Source organism: Bombus flavifrons, chromosome 4 (genome assembly GCF_040668555.2).
Source record: "Bombus flavifrons isolate JBK064 chromosome 4, iyBomFlav1_principal, whole genome shotgun sequence".
Classification (NCBI taxonomy): Eukaryota; Metazoa; Arthropoda; class Insecta; order Hymenoptera; family Apidae; genus Bombus; species Bombus flavifrons.
In genome coordinates, this window is record NC_138445.1 from 14,531,226 (window position 1) to 14,543,755 (window position 12,530).

The 12,530-nt window shown below is 37.3% G+C and overlaps 1 protein-coding gene across 9 annotated transcripts in view; it reads right to left on the minus strand.

Moving 5' to 3' along the window:
- The window catches only part of LOC138178668 (kinesin-like protein KIF13A), a 174,936-nt gene that overhangs the window by 28,239 nt on the left and 134,167 nt on the right, over positions 1–12,530 (minus strand). The gene's annotated exons all lie outside the window — the stretch shown is intronic.

The window sequence follows — 12,530 nt, forward strand, 5'->3', positions numbered from 1 at the left end:
TATTCCGATAATTACACATATTTCTCAGTATCATATCTGTCATCGATTTACGAGCTCCTGAGACTTGGTCGATGAAAAAGTTAGTTGCGTGTCGAGGGCTGATTTGTAACCCTTTCCGATGCCAGAAACGTTTTCGGTATTAAATCCCGACGTTTCCCTCCGGGAATGAAATCGTACGTGAGCCGAGAGTGAAATCGCGTTTACGACACATTACTTCTCAACGTATTTTACCAATAATATTTGAATAATCAAGAGTAATGGCAAGCAACTCGATTCTCATTAGTTACGAACGACGTTTCATTTATAAAATTAAAGAAAAAAAAAAAATTCTCGAACAATTCGATCGTTGTACCTTTAATTTTTATTACTCGATAAAATGTCCTCAAACGTTTCGATCATTAATTAATATTTATTATTAACCGTTCTGCTATCCTCGAATTTTTATATTCTAATCTATATTGTAAGATATATATATTTTTGTAGAAAATAAGGAAAATTTGCATTGCCTTAAGAAAATGTTCGACATAAAATTGAAACGGCAAATCAAACGTATCAATGACGGTTCTTTCGTGGTTTGCTCAAACTTGAGATACCTTTTGATATTAAAAAGATAAGAAAGAAGCTCGAAAGAAGGCAGCATATTAAAATACTATACCAATAGTGGGGGAATTACAATTAACCCTTTTACAATTGTTTTCGACCTAATCTGTCAAAATGCACGATCTTCTCTAACGCAATTGTTCCTCGGTCGTAATACTACGACGCTATACAGCAACATATTTTTCTGTAACTCTGTAATGTTCCATATCTTACCTTCATCTTATTTTATTAAATTCCTGTACTTCCGATACATTATACGAGCCGCTTATTTCGAATTGCATTTTTCGAAAAAAATAGAGAAAGCGAAAAATGTATTTCAATGAATGTATTTAATGAAGGATATTTCAACGTGAACTTTTTATTCATAAACAACGCACGATTTACATTTTAAAATATTCCTTTGTTTTGTTCAATTGAAATTTCGATAAAGAACGCAATCGCAAAATTGCTAATGCGTAATCATTTATTTCGATATGCGGTGCAAGTTCATTTCCTGCGATCTACAGTTTCCTCGAACAGTCGTCGCATCAGTAGAATAAAAAACAAACGATATGGAAATTAAACAGCGGTAGTTTGCTTTCTCAGCTCTTATCTACCCACGAAAGAAAATTACGTTACATAAAACACGTTACATTTCGAACGATTAAAATTTAATCAGTTCAACGATTCGCTAATTTCGAACGTAGTGTTCAGGTTCGTTTCTGATGCAGAAGGAAGACACTGGCCTGGCTAATTCTCAAAGAAAAAGAAGGAAATTGTTCGTATATTGAGTTCAGGTCTACTTAAATACATTGCAGAGAAGTGGACAAACCAAGTAGAGCGTATCAATATTTTTCGATCGATGGAAACGCGGACGCTTCAACATCTCGAAACAAAGGAAGATGGACTCGCACCACTTTCAAAATCAACGGTCCACGTTCTAATTTTACTAGTTTTTGATACACAAAGTAGGTGTGAAACGCAAAGCAGGAAGCGAAAAGTAGCAAGTGTTTCTATAAATATTGGATTGGCAACTAAGCGACTGCGGATTTCGTCAATGCCACCTAATGACAAAATCCGCAATCGCTTAGTTGCCAACACAATACATTTATTAGTAGAAAAATTGGTTAAAATGTTTTGTAAAAATTAGTATAACATGTAAATTGTACTTGTGTCTTGTACAGGCATTTTGTGCATTTTGGACGACCAGCTGTGCTCATTTCTTATATTGTCGCGAGTGTTAAGAAACGTTTCAGAGATAACAAGGATAAAAGCAAGTCATTTTCATGATTTTTCCCTTCGACTAACTGCTGTCTCTACGAGTCTAGACGTTTCTGGCGTGTAAGTAAATGGCGTTGAAGTGCAAAAGCGTTGAAGTAACTCTTTTTATTTCACTTCTCCTTATCGTTTGTTGCATGCGATACGAGCCCGGCGATCATCTTTTATAATGTAACCATCGTTGGCGTACAGTGTGGCATCTGTCACAGCTATCAGAACGCAGAAGCAAAGAGATTTTTCTTAACGTTAGATACTTCACGCTGACATCGCACCTATTTTTTCCAACAAATCTCCAACATCTTCTCTGACAGATAAATAGAGCGTACGTTGTTTAAAAAGAATATTAGAAAATAATCGAATAGAAATTCGAGCTTCAATCTCCCAGGACAGATTTGCAACCAAGCGAATGAGTTTTGCTCGAAATTGATGGAGCAATTAGTTTTTCAATTATCGCGCACGCCGGTTTAAAAAAGTTATCGAACGTTGCGCTTTAAAAAGTTGATAAACGATAAAAAGAATCGAAATATAAAAAAAAAATTACATTTGTATCTCGAGACTATATCTACGTCCCAGGAAAACGTCCAGTTCCGTGTAACTATAGTAGTTAGAGTAAAAAAAATTCATGAAATTCGCTGGCTTTTGTCGTCGTCACACGAGAATCCGCCCCCTCCCCCATTAAGAGGGTAATCCCGAACGAGCAGACATAACGAAGAGAATTATGTCGCTTCGAGGTTAACAGAGATTCTCCGTTGTACGTGACGGAATAACTAGAGAAAAGGCATTTTCCATCGCGCAGGGAATACGAAGGCTCGTTCCATTGGAAATGAAAACGATTTCCTCTTGTCCTGGATATATCAGAGCCACGACCCCTGTTTCAACGTCAAAAGGCTCCAGAAGTCGTTGAAAACGAGCGTCGTTCCACGCATCGGCCGGCTATCGATTTCCCGTCGCATTTTCTCCACGAGTAATCAGTTTCCATCGGTTTTTCCTGTCCCGAGAAGAAAAAAAGAAAAAAAAAAAAACTGGAACGCTTCGACTTCTAGGCCACACCGAGTCATTACGGGGCTTGTGATTTCGGATAAAATTGTTCGTCGAGGACGAATCACAAAGACATCCTCTTCGAGATTGGCCAGAATCATTATCGACGGTCATCCACGCGAAACTTTGCCGATGTTTGCGTTTCGCTTTGAAATTCCGAAGAATCTTCTTGCAGGCTGCGCAAGAAAGTCTCCTTCTTCTACTCGTTTTAAGAAGCGTCCGGCTCATTCCGATGCGCGTTCTATCTTCCAATTTGCGTGAAAGCTTTTGGATCGAAGCAAGAAACGCATATTTCATGTATATTGCTAAATTTTTCTGAAGATTTCTAAGAAGTTTCCTTGTAGCTATTCATTCTTACCTCTCCCTTCCTCCTTCTAGGAATGTGTATGGTCGATTCTAATACAAGAGTTTACTAAAGTCTTTGCTCACTTCGCCCAAAATAATTACACCTTCTCGTATTTCACGTTGACGTAATTATTAACAATCGTAATTTCTCTTTATACGTTACACCAACGGTTAAAAATACAATAAATGCAATTTCAAAGCTTTCCTATATCATATACGTAATATATATATTTAAATATCGAATTATATTTTATTATATTATAATTATTCTCGTATATTCCATACTATTGTTATATACATTCATTTTACATAATAATTTCTATCGAAACGCGATATTTTGCTGCAGTAGACAACGCAGAAGCGTTATACAATGTAACGGGAAACAAACTTGTAGAGTAATTATTCGTTGAAACTTTTGTTTCACTTACTACTGTACCATATTTCGTTTCTTATGTCTCGATATAATTTCACTTCTTTTAATTACGATGCAAACAAGCGTACAGGTAAAAAGTACGACGAGTTATTAATTAGTTGGCAAAGTATGGCGACACAAAGCTTTGACGGGAGCATGTCAGCGATGGCGAAAAAATTGCCCGTGTAAACCGGGGTCAATATCGATCCACGCCCCCATTAAGCTCGCTCGACGACTCGCCGGAAACCTTTTGCGTTTGCCATATTCCTCTTCGTGTTTACCCGCCTCGTATTCCGCGATTTTTGCGTGGCCCTGTGTAAACTTTCGACTGGGACGTGTCCCACTAATTGTGTTTGCCTTTAATGCGGCTACTTTGAAATTGGAACGCCAACTGCTACGCAGAATGTCGAAACACCTGGGATTACGTTATATCGCAGAGACTTTCTTCTTCTCGAGTAGCACAGACGGCCTTACGCATACCGTGCGATAACTCAACAAACGAATCTATCGTTTAACAGAGATAATCGCGTGTCTCGTATCGTAATAACATCGACAGCGATAATGGTAAAGCAACGAAGCTAATAATTAACGATAACAATGAAAATATCTAGTAGTTTTGCTTATAATTGCGGAAATACCGAAATAATCTGTAGAATTTGTTCGTATATTTTCTACGATATCTTTTTCGTATCCTTTTCATATCGACATTCTATATATATTCTATTTGTTTATTCGTTCTGTTGAGAATTGTGAATGTTAGTCGCCGAAATAAAAGTATAGGAATATTCACATTACGCGTAGAAATGATATGAAAATTGTTTCATATTTATTTAATACGCGATTTACAAGATATTCGTAGATACCCATTGCACGTGTCTCAGCATCTTTTTACCACTATGCGTACGGAACAGTTGTATTATTTTGTTCTACGAGACGCTACGCACGTACATACTCCCACACACACTCATATTCATATACGTGTGTCACTACTACTCGGCTAATGCAGTGTAGCACACAAAATTACATATATCTCGATACACTCTTTATTTTGTTTTCTTATGCGCAGTATCTATGGTAACAAATGGTTTGTTGAAATAAACAAAACCTTGTTATGATATGTCGCTATCAAATGTTACCAAGGTGCCACGGTGGTCACCCGTGACCATCAATAAGATAAACGGTCCATCGGGGAAGAAAGTTGCCTTACACTAATTTATTAATATTTTGTCATATGTTTTGATTAATAAAAATACTCCCGAAACATGTGATTTCCACGTGGCGGTCAGAGTGTTTAACAGACAATGCTATGTTATCTATATAGCGATATCGAACACGAGTTAACTGTATATTTAATTAATGTAAACCGTGTACGTATTACGCGAACAATGTTTGAAATTTCCACATTTATGGCGATATAGGTACACCCTGATTATGCCAGCTTTCCGCGTTACGTCAACATCGAAACATAAAATACCAGAAGATCGTTATTGTTAGGGTATTTGCAACAAAGCTCATAGCAGCGATCATGATTTTCACATTGTTCTTGTCGCTCCACTTTCAATTACATTGCAGCTTACAACAACGGTTATTAATACGTGAACGTGAAACGTAGCATTTACGGTAACGAGGTCTAACGACATCGCTACGAGCTCTTCAGTATCTAAACTAAATGAACGTTTGCCTGAGTTACCTCTCGACCTTATAATTTGGCAAACGACGTGTAACGACGACGGTACGGGTTCCCGGAGTCGTAGTTCTTACTCGATATCTCCAGGAAATTTCGAGAAATCTAAGCTGGCTGAGCATAAACGCGGTTAAAAGTGATTTCTTCGGCAAGTTTTTACGAGGTCGATGGACGACGAGGAGATAATCAACGTCGTATCCGTTTTGGAAACGATCGAATCGATTTCAGAGTTCGTAAGCTGGACTCGCCTCAACGACGATCGTTCTTCGTCCCATGAATACGATAAAACTTTTTCCATCGGCCTGTAAACGTGCCAGGAGACGAGTGTCTGCCCTCCACTCTGCCAACTAGAATCGCCGATCTCGTTGCAAGCTGTAGCCATTTAACGACCCCTCGAATCCGAACAACGATTCTGCATCGACACGGCTAATTTGCATAATCGCGTGGATGGACGAGCGTCTGCATGTCCACTAGACGATTAGGAAATCGTTGCGATAGACAACTTTCGCAACGACTAAGGATAAAGCTGCAGAGGAGGCTCGTTTAAATGGGGTTGTTGGCGAAGATTCGTTTTCCAGAGCCAGTTTCGGGTGCATCGTTCCCGAGTAGATGGCACACTAGTTTTGAAATAATAGTTTTACGATATCCGAGATACGTTGATTCTTCGCAGTAATTATTCAGGATAGTGGCCTTACGTAATCGTATCGATTCTCCTATTTCATAAATAAGCGAAATAAAGAATCGTGTTCTATATCTATATCTCTTACTGCACACACAAAAGAGCTTAAATACATATAAATAACAAATAAATAAATAAATTTTCGAAACAAAAAACTGCTCTTTATTTTACAATACTACAACTGTCTTTCTCAATCTTTCTCTCTTCCGTGTGTTTTTCACAAAGGCTCGCTTTATTCCAATTTCTCTCTCTCTCAGTATATACACACATATTCTTCTAACAACATACAGTACAGCCCACCTACGGTTGTCTGAATCACTGTCTACATTACACGTATAAAACATACCCAGGTTTCATGCGAAAATATGGAACATATCGAAAGCATAATATTTGCAACGTACAACGTACCATTCCTTTCCATTCTGTCCATAAAAATACGAATTTACGTACGTATCCGCAGAATGCTCATCAACCGCTACAACCACCCACTCTACGTTAATTCTTTTAATCGAAACTTCGCATTTGGAATTCTCTGTCGCGCAATCTAAAAATACCGCGTCCATCAAACGAGACGTTCTCAATCCCTGATAACACACACACACGCACACACACCAATTACAAACAACACGACATTCGTCCTGAAGTCTATCAAAAATTACAATCTCCCGCTACATCTACCCTTCGTCAAAAAAGAGAAACACCCTCTCACAACTAACAACTAAACACCCCTTCGACTTACCACCAAACACACCTTTCCGTGTACAACACGCACAATGCGGAAGCAAACCTGCCTTTTTCCCTTCCGAGAGTCCTCTGCGAGGTAAACTCTTGTCTGTCGTTAACAACGCGACGAGGACAACGCCTGGTCGTTCACCTCCTTTGGAAAATCGTGTCGAAAGGGAAGGAAAAAAAATGGTGGGGATCGCGGAAACAACACTTGGCACACGCGAATTGGGCCGACATCACGTCACAGAAACAGACGGAGAGATTCGTTTTCGCGTTGTGTAGCACGTTACGGGGACACGGTGTGCAAAAGACGACGTAGGCCGCTCGATAGTCCCTGTTTTAATCGAGAGCCGAGCCTCCCGAGCTGGCCGGCTGGCCATCGCGTGACAAAATCCCTTTCGACGTGGATCTACCGGGTGTACGGGAAATGGCGCATCTTCTCTATGGAAAATTTTACGAGCCAGAACGTGGGCTATCGTCCATGGATCGCGGAGCATTTGCGATCGAATGGGAACTTGCAGAATAAGGGCCAGTTTGGGCGACTGGCACAGTTTGAGAAAAGGCTGGTCTTGGTATTAGGTCGTCCGAGAAGTTTCTTTCGTTTTGTAAGTAAATAATAGACACATAATGTTTTTTGTTTTATATTAGTTTATTGAATCATGCACGAACATAATAATAGAAATATAACGAAATGGATGATACCTAATTCAGTAAAATAATATAAAACAAAAATTGTTGTTCTCCTAATATCACCTTACGGAACGAAAGAAACTTTTCGGACAACCTAATACTTACGCGACAGAGCGTTTTTAGCTATACGGTTGATATATGGTGGACGTGAAAATTTAAACGTTGGTAACTGATCATCTATTTATAATTATAATATTCTTGTCAAATAAAGTAACGTTTTAAAAGTAAAATTACACAGCGAAATTATTATAATAACACGATATTTTAATATTTCAAGCCTTTTAAACTTTCGTTTCTTCGTATTGTACTGTACGTTTCGGTGGTACGATTGGCGGACACGCGAACTTTCGTGTAACAAGAAACATACATGTCATACGTGTTACAGATGTACAGGCGTTAATAAGACGTGGTAAAAAATGAATTCCCTTTTTCGAAGGTCGTGGTTCTATATATATATCCACATACACTATTAAACAAAATAATGGAAACATGTTACACGTATATACGTCATATATGTATATGACATATAACAGCTGTTTTCATTATCTTATATTAGGTTATCCGAACCTAATATATTTATACATTTATATAATTTGTATTGTAATATTTATACAAACATAAAACCTAATCTGTCGAACGTTGTGATCTTTATTTTGATAGCACAAAATGGACCATACGTAATTCGATAAAATAATATAAAACAGAAAATATTGTGCATCCATTATTTCCTTATAAAGCGAAAGGAACTTTTCGGACGACCTAATAATTAACGTTGAAGGCGAAGAGAGATTAAAGATTTCTAGTATACTTGCGATTTGTACGTTTATTTCAAGTATTTAGTATAAACGTAAGAAGTAAAATACGTAAGTGAGAGAGTTCGAACGTAAGCGAGCGTGTTGAACATCAGGGTAACTTTCTAGAGGCACCTGGTGCTTATATTCTAAATGTCCATGGAGTGGATTTTCCTCAATGTTTCCTGTAAAGTGGCAATCTGTGTCTGTTCAATTCCGTGACTTTCCAACGATAGTCTGTCGCTGAGTTCTCATCCGGTGTCGAAGTTTATGACACGTCGTTTGCTACTGAGCGGGCTTGTTGAGCGCGCAAGAAGCTGATCGAGCGTGTATGTATTATACACTACATGTTCTCCTCCTAAATTACTTTGTACTTGATATATATCTATAAATATATATAAAGTATGAGAAATTTAGGAGCAAAAAGCCTATAGCGGAGATGAGACGGTGGTCGACGATGGCGAAAAGTAACGAACTTCTGGATTCGAGTGACACGACGAACGATAAAGTTTGTCAACAACGATAAATGTTGTGCATCCATTATTTCCTTATAAAACGAAAGAAACTTTTCGGACCACCTAATAGAATTTGATCTACTATTTAATACGTAAAATAATACATATTTTGTTGTATATACGCAATCATACATATTGTATATACATAATTTATTATTTAATAACAGATAAAGCCTGTTATATGTCATATACGTACATGATGTATAAGATTTTTCTATTCCATTATTTTGTTCCACCCTTGTACACAGCTATATATAGATACACGACCTTCCAAAAACTGAATACATTTTTTATTAACACCTTTTGTACATACGTAGAAATACAGGCTCCTTGGTATACATGTAGGTGAGCTGTAACGACCTTCGACACGCAAACCTCTGCGGTGGTCAGACCGTCAGTAGTAGAGGTATACAGGTGGTCAGGCAATGGAACTGGGTTATAACGGTTGGCATAAATGCTCGAGTTCGGGGCTAACGTTTAGCAAACTACGATTCGGAGATTCGGTATTACAGCTTGGATTTTTACGGCCGTTCCTATTCTCTGCCAAACTTTCCAAGTGGTTCGGGAATTTATTTTTAGAATATCTTCGTCGAAGTAGGTGAAAGAGGATAATTTATTTTCTACACAAAAACGCTGAAGATTTTTGTTCACTGATTTGTTACAAATACCGATAATTGTACGTTCGGTGTAGAACTACTGACAAATGGTTACCATTTAAATAAATTAACCAACAAATAAATTAACTGTACTGAAAAATTGTTTAATATTTCGAAATTCTCATTTATTCTCGAACGTCGAAATAACTAACAATTTCTCGATATAAAATGAAATTGAATTCTAGTTTCGTTCAAGTCTCTTCCATGATTCTTTAGAATTGTCTGTAGCCTAGGAAACGGTTAACTATAATTGTATATTAATCTACGTTACGATTTTTATTAAAAAAAGGAACCACAGACTTTGCTTTGTCGAGGCATAAAATTGAGCGGGAGAAATTGCCGATCATGTTACGTTTAATACGCTTTACATTTGGAGGCGTGTAGAAGCAAGGAAATAGCCGATCTTCAAGGGATTTCTCTCTTCAAACGTTCGACGTTTCCAACGTTTGCACAGTCTTCAAAATAAATAGTCGGGAAAGTGATCGAAGCTTCGAGTAACTATAACGTGCACCAAGTTTCCAACCTGTGATCGTAACTGCAAATATACTCACACATATACGATGTCATCCGCAGGATAGAAGAGACGAAGAAAAGCGTCGAAGAAAAGAAAAACAAGTTGGATGGTGTAAAATCAAATTTGATATGTAAATTTCTGCGAGCAAGAAGGTCAGTTTTAAAATACGATACAAGCATCCATAAAAGTTTTCACGTATTCTACAGGATATTTAACAATTTTAAACTACACAGTCTCGCCATAAAATTAGCCTATTATACGATAAGAAGACTAAAAGGGTTGTTTAACGCCGGAATTATTAAACCAGTTAAAACGATCGATACGAGATCTCTGGCATTTCCAACACCGAAAAAATGTACGTGTTCGTAACAATATCACCTACCATCGTCGTTAATTTCCATTTCATTCGAACAAAAGTATGATCGCTTGTACATCTTCGTCTGTATCGCTTTAATAATTTTATTTATTTAAATTAATTCGATATTTATATAAAATTCCAGCTAGTTGAACATAGGATCGCAGGAAAAATTATGCGACAATTTTAATAAAATTTAATAAAATTTAATAAAATTTTTAAATTTAATAAATTCAACGCTATCGTCCAATATTTGCCGCTATACTTTCCCATGTAGAAGCTTTAATTTTCCAAATCATCTACAATGGAATTTCATTGCACGCGGCAAGAATAGGAGGCTTTTCTTTTACATTTCGTACAGACAAACGAGATATATCTCTCTGAACCTCTGAAACGAATTATTCACGATCGGAGCAAGGCTGGACGAGTCTCGAGGGGAAGGATGCAGATCGGTGAAAGCAGAAGGGACAGCGCTGCAGGCGGCGGATGTTCACGGGGAACACTGAATCAGGCCTTTAACGAAGGTAAACTTAATTAAGGTAGTTGTCGCTGGTACAGCACAGGCTGCGTGGGTCGAGCCAATAAATCGAGGATTTCGCTTCATAGTAATATACCGATGCGACGCATTGACCAGTCGGCCAGGGGAACTTGAAATTCACTCTGCTCTGCCAACCGTTTCATGTCTAATCGTTTCATTTCAATGTCACTGTACATTCACCCTTTTAGTTGGCAATTACGTTAAAAATGTCTGTAAGTGAGTTTACAGTGGCTACAAAAAGTATTTTCTTTTATGTTATCTATTATTTATTTATTTATTGTCGATCGATGCTCTTTGAAAAGCTCTTCGTTATTCTTGATGACTTTTAGTGCACCTGTTCCTGTTACATTGTCTTAGTAAACGATTTAAGCGGATAAAAATGTTTTTTCCTTATTATGTGTTAAAATGTTTCTCGCCTCTTCTTTTAGTAGTAGTTCCAATGTTAATTAATTAACGACGCGTCTATAAGTAATTACATTATTTATTTATTATTTATTATTACTTAGTCCGTGCCTTTCGGCTTTGGACGAGCTTTCGGTTTTATATCTCGTTTACCTATTACGCTTTTTTACATTCTATCAGTCTCTATAAGTAATTATATACATACTTATCGCTCACATTGTATACGTTTTTCGTATAGGGACACCACGTAAAATAACCAATTCTGAATATTTAAAACGCTCGTACAATGACAGTATAAAATGGCATTACGAAATTTCTTGAGTGAACCAGGTTCGACGAAAGGAAGCTTAAAAAAGCTTCACTCGGTCACGTGAAACTTGTTAGTATATAAGAGCCAGGATATTGTTTAGTTCCGGAAAAACAAGCCTGTATAACATGATGCTAATACGTGTAGATTGAAATTTGATAATAAAATTTAACCGCTTATAAAACTTGAACAACTATATTACACGAAGAAAGAAAAATGAAATATCATACTACATAATTCTACGTAATTTATGTAATCCATCTTATCCTATTTTCTGAATAAAAAAGAGGTTTGAGAGAATTCTAACATTAACATAATATCGTAGTTAGCGTGATATTACAGTTAAATCATAATACAATTTGAGTATAAATTCTCTGAAGAGTACCTTGAACATAAATATTCTTAACATTTCTTATTATGTTAATTTCGCGTTCCAATCTTTTTTTAACATATCAAGGATATATTTCTATATTTTTCTCATACTTGGTCCCTATTTTTACATAATTTGCCAAGGACGTGCACGCTATTTTCTTCGCACAGAACACAATTGCACGGCTCGTGGAAGCGAGAATCGGCTGGTTAATCGCAAATTGTCGCGTGATTCGGCAGAACACAAAAAGCGCAACGATTTTTTCCTTTTTTCTTTTTTAAATACGAAACATCAGATAATACGTACCACGAGCAGAAATTGAAACGATCGTGCAGAAAAGGTCACAATTTGTAGCGCGAGCAACGTTTTCACAGTCGTAAATAAAAATTTCAAGATTCTTGGTTAAATCGCGATCGTATTGTTTTATGACCAGTCGCGCACTGACTGCGACAGACGGAACGATAATAATGTCCCTGAAAAATGTTTCCATCGACCGACGTCATGGTCACGATACCAACTTCCACGTTCATCCCTTATTCATAAGAATTTGAAACATTAAAAACCGACTGCTGTTTGTTTCGTTTCACGGTATGACGTCGGCTAGACCAGACGAAACATCTTCGAACTCGTCGTTTATTTTACATGGCGTTT